Here is a 7,273-nt window from a genome sequence, read left to right on the forward strand (position 1 = left end):
AACCAAATAAACCCCTTCCTCCCCAACTTGCTATTTGGTCATGGTGTTTCACAGCAGCAATAGAAACCCTAAGACAGCTGGATAAGCCATTTTGGGAGAAGGCAGTGAAGCCTGGAGATGGTAACAAGGCCATCGTGCAGGGAAGTCTGGGTACAAGAATACACGTCACGGCCGGGCGGTGGTGGCGCACGCCTTTAATCCCAGCACTCGGGAGGCAGAGCCAGGCGGATCTCTGTGAGTTCGAGGCCAGCCTGGTCTCCAAAGCGAGTTCCAGGAAAGGCGCAAAGCTACACAGAGAAACCCTGTCTCGAAAAGAAAAAAAAAAAAGAATACAGGTCACATACTTACTTAGCAGGGGAGATACCATGATCACGAAGGTGGTTTTCCCGGGGCGAGGCTTATCCATTGCACTCCGGATGTTCTGACCCCTGCAATTTCCCCAAATGCGGGAAACTCGACTGCATAATTTGTGGTAGTGGGGGACTGCGTTCGCGCTCTCCCCTACAAAAAAAGAAAAAAAAACACAGGTCACTCAAGATCTGTTTGTTCTTTGCTTCCTTACCACGGTACCTTGTTGACAGTGGGAGTGCACTGGACAGCAAAAGACAAACCCTCTGTTATGGAGTCCGTACTGAAGGAAAAAAACCCACCCAAGAGGCTTGAAGAAGTCAAATTATATGGAGCCTTTATTCAATCCATGTGGGGCTGTCCCAGGCAGAGTGGAAAGCATCCCCAACCTCCAATTTGTTCAAGTTTTAAAGGGGAAAAAACCAATTAGAATATATATAGAAAAGCCGCCCTGGTGGCGGTGGTGGCGCACACCTTTAATCCCAGCACTCAGGAGGCAGAGGCAGGCAGATCTCTGTGAGTTCAAGGCCAGCCTGGTCTACGAAGAGAGTTCCAGCCAAGGTTACATGGAGAAACCCTGTTTCGGAAAACCCCAAAAAAACAAAAAAACAAACAAAAAGGAAGAAGAAAGAAAGGCAGCTGTGGATATCTGTACCAAACAAGTGTTTGCAGAAGCAGAAAGATGGCAGCAGTTACGTAGTCAGGCAGTTCTCATGACCTTGAGGTCAGGGGCACATCGCATAGGAATTTACAGTTGTTCTACATGACCAATGAATTTATGGCCAATCTATGTGACTAGAGACCAGTTTACCCAAGATAGTTTCAGCACTTAAAGTAGTCTTTGTTTGTTTGTTTGTTTTCGAGACAGGGTTTCTCTGTATAGTTTTGGTGCCTGTCCTGGATCTCTCGCTTTGTGGACCAGGCTGGCCTCGAACTCACAGAGATACGCCTGCCTCTGCCTCCCGAGTGCTGGGATTAAAGGCATGTGCCACCACCGCCCGGCAGAGACCCCCTGTCTTGAAAACAAACAAACAAAAAGAATAGCTGTACTTACTTCAGTAGCCTACTGCACTACGGTATAAAATGATGACACTCCTACCCCATGGTATGGTTAAGGGGAAGAATTTGTTTGTCTATTTGTTTGTGTTTTTCCGAGACTGGGTTTCTCTGTGTAGCCCTCGCTGTCCTGAAATTCGCTTTGTAAACCAGGCTGGCCTCAAAATCACAGAGAGCCACCTGCTTCTGCATCCCAAGCGCTGAGATTAAAGGCGTGTGCCACCACTGCTCAGCTAAGGGGAAGGTTTTTGTTGTTGATGTGAGAGAGAGAACAGCCAGAGGCATTTGGAAGAGTCCAGAGAGAGAGAAAAAGGAGTAGTCTGAACATGGCCTGCTGTGGGATGTTCTGTATGTCAAATGTGTTGCTGATTAGTCAATAATTAAAACACTGATTGGCCATTGGCTAGGCAGGAAGTGTAGGCGGGACAAGGAGGAGAATAAAGCTGGGAAGTGGAAGGCTGAGTCAGAGAGACACTGCCAGCCACCACGATGAGAAACAGCATGTGAAGATGCCGGTAAGCCACGAGCCATGTGGCAAGGTATAGATTTATAAAAATGGATTATTTTAAGCTGAAAGAACAGTTAGCAAGAAGCCTGCCATGGCCATACAGTTTGAAACCAATACAAGTCTCTGTGTTTACTTGGTCGGGTCTGACGGCTGTGGGACTGGCAGGTGAGAGAGATTTATCCTGACTGTGGGCCAGGCAGGAAAACTCTAGCTACAAATGGCGTCCAACGTGGGGCCAGAGTTTCCACCTAAAACCTGAGAAAAGATTCTAAAACGGAGCTAAAAACAGTTCCTAATTGTCTCTCTCAAATGAGCGGCAGCTGCCGGTTTGAGCTACTGGTGGGTTCCTAGCGTGCGTGCTCGACCTGCCTATGGCGGGAATAAGACCTCTGCAAGTGGCACATTAAGCTGCATGGTGGATTTAGCCTTTGCAGGTACAAAACAAAAAAAAGAGGTTTCTGGGCTACACGCTGCTTGGATAAAAGCATAGAGACCCACGATAGCTCCCAGAGCTGGTGGAAAATGCCATGTTGGGAAGCTAAGGTGGGTGGAGCCAGCAGCTACAGCTGCTGCAGTTTAAAGCAACAGATTCACAATAAGACAGATTCAGATGTAATAGTTTACAGTGTGTGTAAAATATACGTAGGCTTGAAAGAGACAAAAAAGGTGATATATAAAGTTATATAAACAAATACATAGTTTTAAAAATAAAGTCTTTAAAGAGACAGTAATATTAATATAAAAAATAAGCCACGTAAAGATGAGTTTTACACAGAGAATCTGGATTGTGTTGTCTTTGGGACTTTTAACTGCAGAAAAACATTTGATTGTAAAAGCTGTTGAGTTATGTCAAAATGTATACTTTAAAGGTACCTTGACTTCAAACTTTGGATGTAAGGATATGTTGCTTTGGAAAAGAGTCTCTTTTGTTTCCACAGAAAGCAAGAGGCTATGGATTTGTTCCAGATTAAGACACATCAGGTTTGACCAGCCAAGACCCCCTGAAAGGTCTCCGATGACACCATGGCCCAGATGATCCAACATCCAGAATGGTTTGAAGGCAACTGGCTCAGACGATACACCCTCATGGACTTTTCCATGATCCTAAAATTTTCTTTGTATCCCCATAAGATACAGCGCCCCCCTCCAGCAGGAAGTAGTAAGAGAAGCTACGCCCAAATTCCCAAATTGTATGTAATTTTACTTTGTTAAGGTTAAAACCTTCCTTTTTTTTTTTAAAAAAAAAAGGGGGGAAGTGCTGTGGGATGTTCTGTATGTCAAATGTGTTGCTGATTAGTCAATAATTAAAACACTGATTGGCCATTGGCTAGGCAGGAAGTGTAGGCGGGACAAGGAGGAGAATAAAGCTGGGAAGTGGAAGGCTGAGTCAGAGAGACACTGCCAGCCACCACGATGAGAAACAGCATGTGAAGATGCCGGTAAGCCACGAGCCATGTGGCAAGGTATAGATTTATAAAAATGGATTATTTTAAGCTGAAAGAACAGTTAGCAAGAAGCCTGCCATGGCCATACAGTTTGAAACCAATACAAGTCTCTGTGTTTACTTGGTCGGGTCTGACGGCTGTGGGACTGGCAGGTGAGAGAGATTTATCCTGACTGTGGGCCAGGCAGGAAAACTCTAGCTACAATGGCCGGCAGAGTGGACTTGGCCAGGAGAGAAGCGGGAGCAAAATGGGGGGTGGGGGTGGGGGGGGGGAGTGGAGGAAGCACAGGAGAGCAAGAGAATGAGAAAGGGAGGAGAGAGGGAGAGAGAGAGACAGAGTGAGGGAGAAAAGGAAAAAACAAAAAGGAACTCCAAAACTGGAGGGAGTGCAGGGTAGGGCAGGAGGTGAGAAGACCAGGATTCTAGCTATCTATCATGGTCTTTGAAATGTGTAACAGGTACTTGTGATACTGAGGGAGCCTGGGGACCAGCATGGGCTTTGGTTTGCTAATAGGCACCGCAGGCAGCCATTTGTTCTCTCTGCCTTTTGGAATGTGGAAAAAAAATGGAGCTTCCTTTGGCCCTGACATTCTAACCAGCCTTTTATTGATTATAAGGGGTCCAGGACATAATCCCTTCTGTAACTGCTTCTCAGCTGAAATTAGGATGTCCTTCTCAGGGCCCAGGAAGGCTGGAATGCCGGTCAAAGGCCAAGAGTCGGGGAAGGGAGTCAGGCAACAGCCGGAACCTCTGCTCCAACAGAACTACCCGAGGCTAGGGAGTGCTGGACGCTTCGGAGCAGTCTGAAATGCTAGTCCAAAGCCGGTAGAAGACTGAGAAATTCCATCAGAAGCATCTGGTTTACCAACTGTTGGGTAATTTTGTCAGTTCTTCCTGAAAGGACCTGAAGAGACAGGGGGTAGTCATTATTACAAAGAGTATGGAAATCAGAGGGTCAGGGAGATAAAAGAGCTAAGGCCTCGAGGGAGACCCAAGTAAGAATTCTGCAGAAGAGCTGGCCCCTGGGGGCTGCAGAGTTTTTGCCAGCTCATGTAAGTCTTTAACATTTTCTTCCTGGTAGGCATTCCAGCCACGCCCCCAAAATCATGCATGCCCTGACAGGATACTTAGTCATTTCCACCTAGTCATTTCCGGGTCAGACATCCTAAGTAACCCCATGTGGGGCGCGGTCACGTAAATCACGTGAACCATATGATCTATGTGCATGCATGAAGTAGCCACATGGGCCTGTGTGCGCATGCTCGGGATGGTCTTTAAAAGGCAGGACCCCATGTCCCCCTGCCCCTTCCCATACATGTCCTTTCAGCAGGCCTGATCATATCTATCCCTTTTCCCTTCTTTAATAAAACTCTTGTTAGTGGATTCTGTCGTGTTTCGTGTCTTTTCCTCGCAGGGTAAGAGCCCCGCTAAAAACCATCACTTCCACCTGGCCAGACTGATTTACACAGTAACAGCATTCTTCTATAAGAAAGAGGTAAATGGGCTGGAGAGATGGCTCAGAGGATAAGAGCACTGACTGCTCTTCCAGAGGTCCTGAGTTCAATTCCCAGCACCCACATGGTGGCTCACAACCATCTGTAATGAAATCTGGTGCCCTCTTCTGGCCAGCAGTTGTACATGCTGTGTACATAATAATTAAAAAAAAAAAAAAAAAAAGAAAGAAAGAGGTAAATGCCTCCCCTTTCAGCATTTAGCAAGTTCAGGGCCCTTTGATTTTGTAGGACTACTGAGGCCAGAATCGTGAGCTGGTTTTGAAGTAATTGTAGAGTCAGAGTTGATGACAGGGAGCAGTCACTGAAAAGTAAGTTCTTTTAAATAAAGGAATAGTAAAAAGTAAACTTTTTGGTTAGTAATAGCATGATAGCTTGAGGTTTTTATATTGAAACCTGTTTTGTGAGCTTAAACCTGTCTGTGAGTCTGCCTTTCTCAGCAGGAGACCTAGTGGCTCTAGAAAAGACAAGGCCTGATTTTTATGTATGAAATGGGCTGACGAGGCAGATGCGGCCTTGTGGGACGAGCTGGCTATGGTCAGCTTATTGCTGCTAAACTGATAACACCATGGTTAGCCACCAAGCCCATCAGAGATCTGAGAATGACAAATGAGAGCGGGAAGTATAAACCTTTAAGCTGGTTTCTATTAACGGAGGAGACTCGTATAACCTTAGAAATTTATAAACCTCAATCAAATATACATTACTCATCAAATATATGTTGTCATAAATCCTATTTTCCTAAATAGGAATTGAATACAAGTTACATACAAGCATGCTATAGAAAATTAAGATTACCTATGTATAAAATTTTTTTTAACTATCAACCTCTTTCTTACAAGTTTTTTTTTAAGTTTTATTTATTTATTATGTATATTGTGCTCTGTATGCTGCATGCCAGAAGACGGCACCAGATCTCATTATAGATGGCTGTGAGCTACCATGTGGTTGCTGGGAATTGAACTCAGGACCTCTGGAAGAGCAGCTAATGCTCTTAACCTCTGAGCCATCTCTCCAGCCCCTTGTTACAAGTTTTAGGCTTGGGGAAGGGTTTTTGTTTTTGTCTTTCAGGAGAATGAAGGCTAAGGAATCTGAAGAACTCTGGACAAATGAGATATCTGAAGAAAAAGGACAAATCATCCAGAAAAAATGTCCCAAGAAAAAGAGTAAATTGACCTATTGGTATATCACATATAAAACTTCATAAGTCTTCCTAAATGTTTGTTTCTGTTCTTTTCTACAGACACTTAACACAAATGGTCTTTATGTAGTCCCAGTTCAATTAAAAATTAAAGCTGGCTTTGGAGTTGGAGAATGGCTCTCCCCTTCTCTAAACCCAAGCATACTTGTTTAAAAAAAAAAAAATACAAAATCTCTGTATCATGTCAGAAGAGCCATCTGACATAGGATAGAAAAAAAAACAAAATTAAGGGACTGTTCTATTGTTATTAATCTCATAATTCTTTGGTTCTATTTTGATTCTTTAAACTTTTCTTAAGGTATGAATTTTATATCAAAATTTATAAGATTAATATATATATATATATTTTAAACTCTCGTTATGATGTTAATGGTCATATAGAGTACTAATTAATTCTAGAAAAAAGCTTTATTTAGCTGCCTATACATGTTTTTGTGTTGGAGTCTCTATCAGTTTTCTTCAGGGAATCATGACCAAGACTAACAGCGAATTTGAAGTCTCCAGAAAGATGATGGAGCCCCACAACAATGATTCCACATGGACAATAATAATAACACCACTAAGCTGACAAACATCACCCAAAGATCAGCTTTGAACTACAAACTGGTCAGGACAGTTTCAAGATGGCGAGCTGAGATGATCCAGCCTCACAGACTACTGCAACAAGGACTTGAGATAAGCCCTGCACTTCTGCATTATGCAGAGACTAGACAACAAATGATACAGCTACCTCTCCCAGGATTTGACAATTAACTCAAAATTTTTCTTTTCAGGATCCCCTGAAGATGTCTTTGCCCCTAAACAGCAGAAAGCAATTTTAAGAACACGATGCCCACATTCCCAAGAGGTGGAATGGGTGGTTTTTGGTCTTTCAATGGGTTTTGAATAATTGTCATTGTTTAGGATGGTTGGTTACAAGTTGTTATTGTTAATGGTCCGGAAAGAGGCTAAACAAAGGAGATTAGCTTTAAGGTTCTTGTTTGGAAAAAAAAAAAAGCAGGGAAGGATACAGAGAAGAGGTAGATTATTGAATCTACTCTGAAAAAAAAAAGATATAGAAATGATAGAATAAAGGATAGATTACTGAATCTACTCTTAAAAGAAAAAAGAGAGGATATAGATATGATCTAGAAAAAAGGTAGATTATTGAATCTACTTTTAAAAGGCAACTACTAGTTTTAAATATTTTACATTGGATTGGATTT

General features: G+C 43.1%; 1 non-coding gene across 1 annotated transcript; it reads left to right on the top strand.

The window, feature by feature from the left end:
- The first annotated feature begins 340 nt into the window (after positions 1-340).
- On the top strand, positions 341-504 carry LOC128108108 (U1 spliceosomal RNA). Its single transcript, XR_008217320.1, has one exon. It is a non-coding gene; the product is annotated as a U1 spliceosomal RNA (small nuclear RNA).
- The last annotated feature ends 6,769 nt before the right edge of the window (positions 505-7,273 follow it).

Source organism: Peromyscus californicus, unplaced genomic scaffold, assembly GCF_007827085.1.
Source record: "Peromyscus californicus insignis strain IS unplaced genomic scaffold, ASM782708v3 Scaffold_12__1_contigs__length_115047231, whole genome shotgun sequence".
NCBI classification, from domain to species: Eukaryota; Metazoa; Chordata; class Mammalia; order Rodentia; family Cricetidae; genus Peromyscus; species Peromyscus californicus.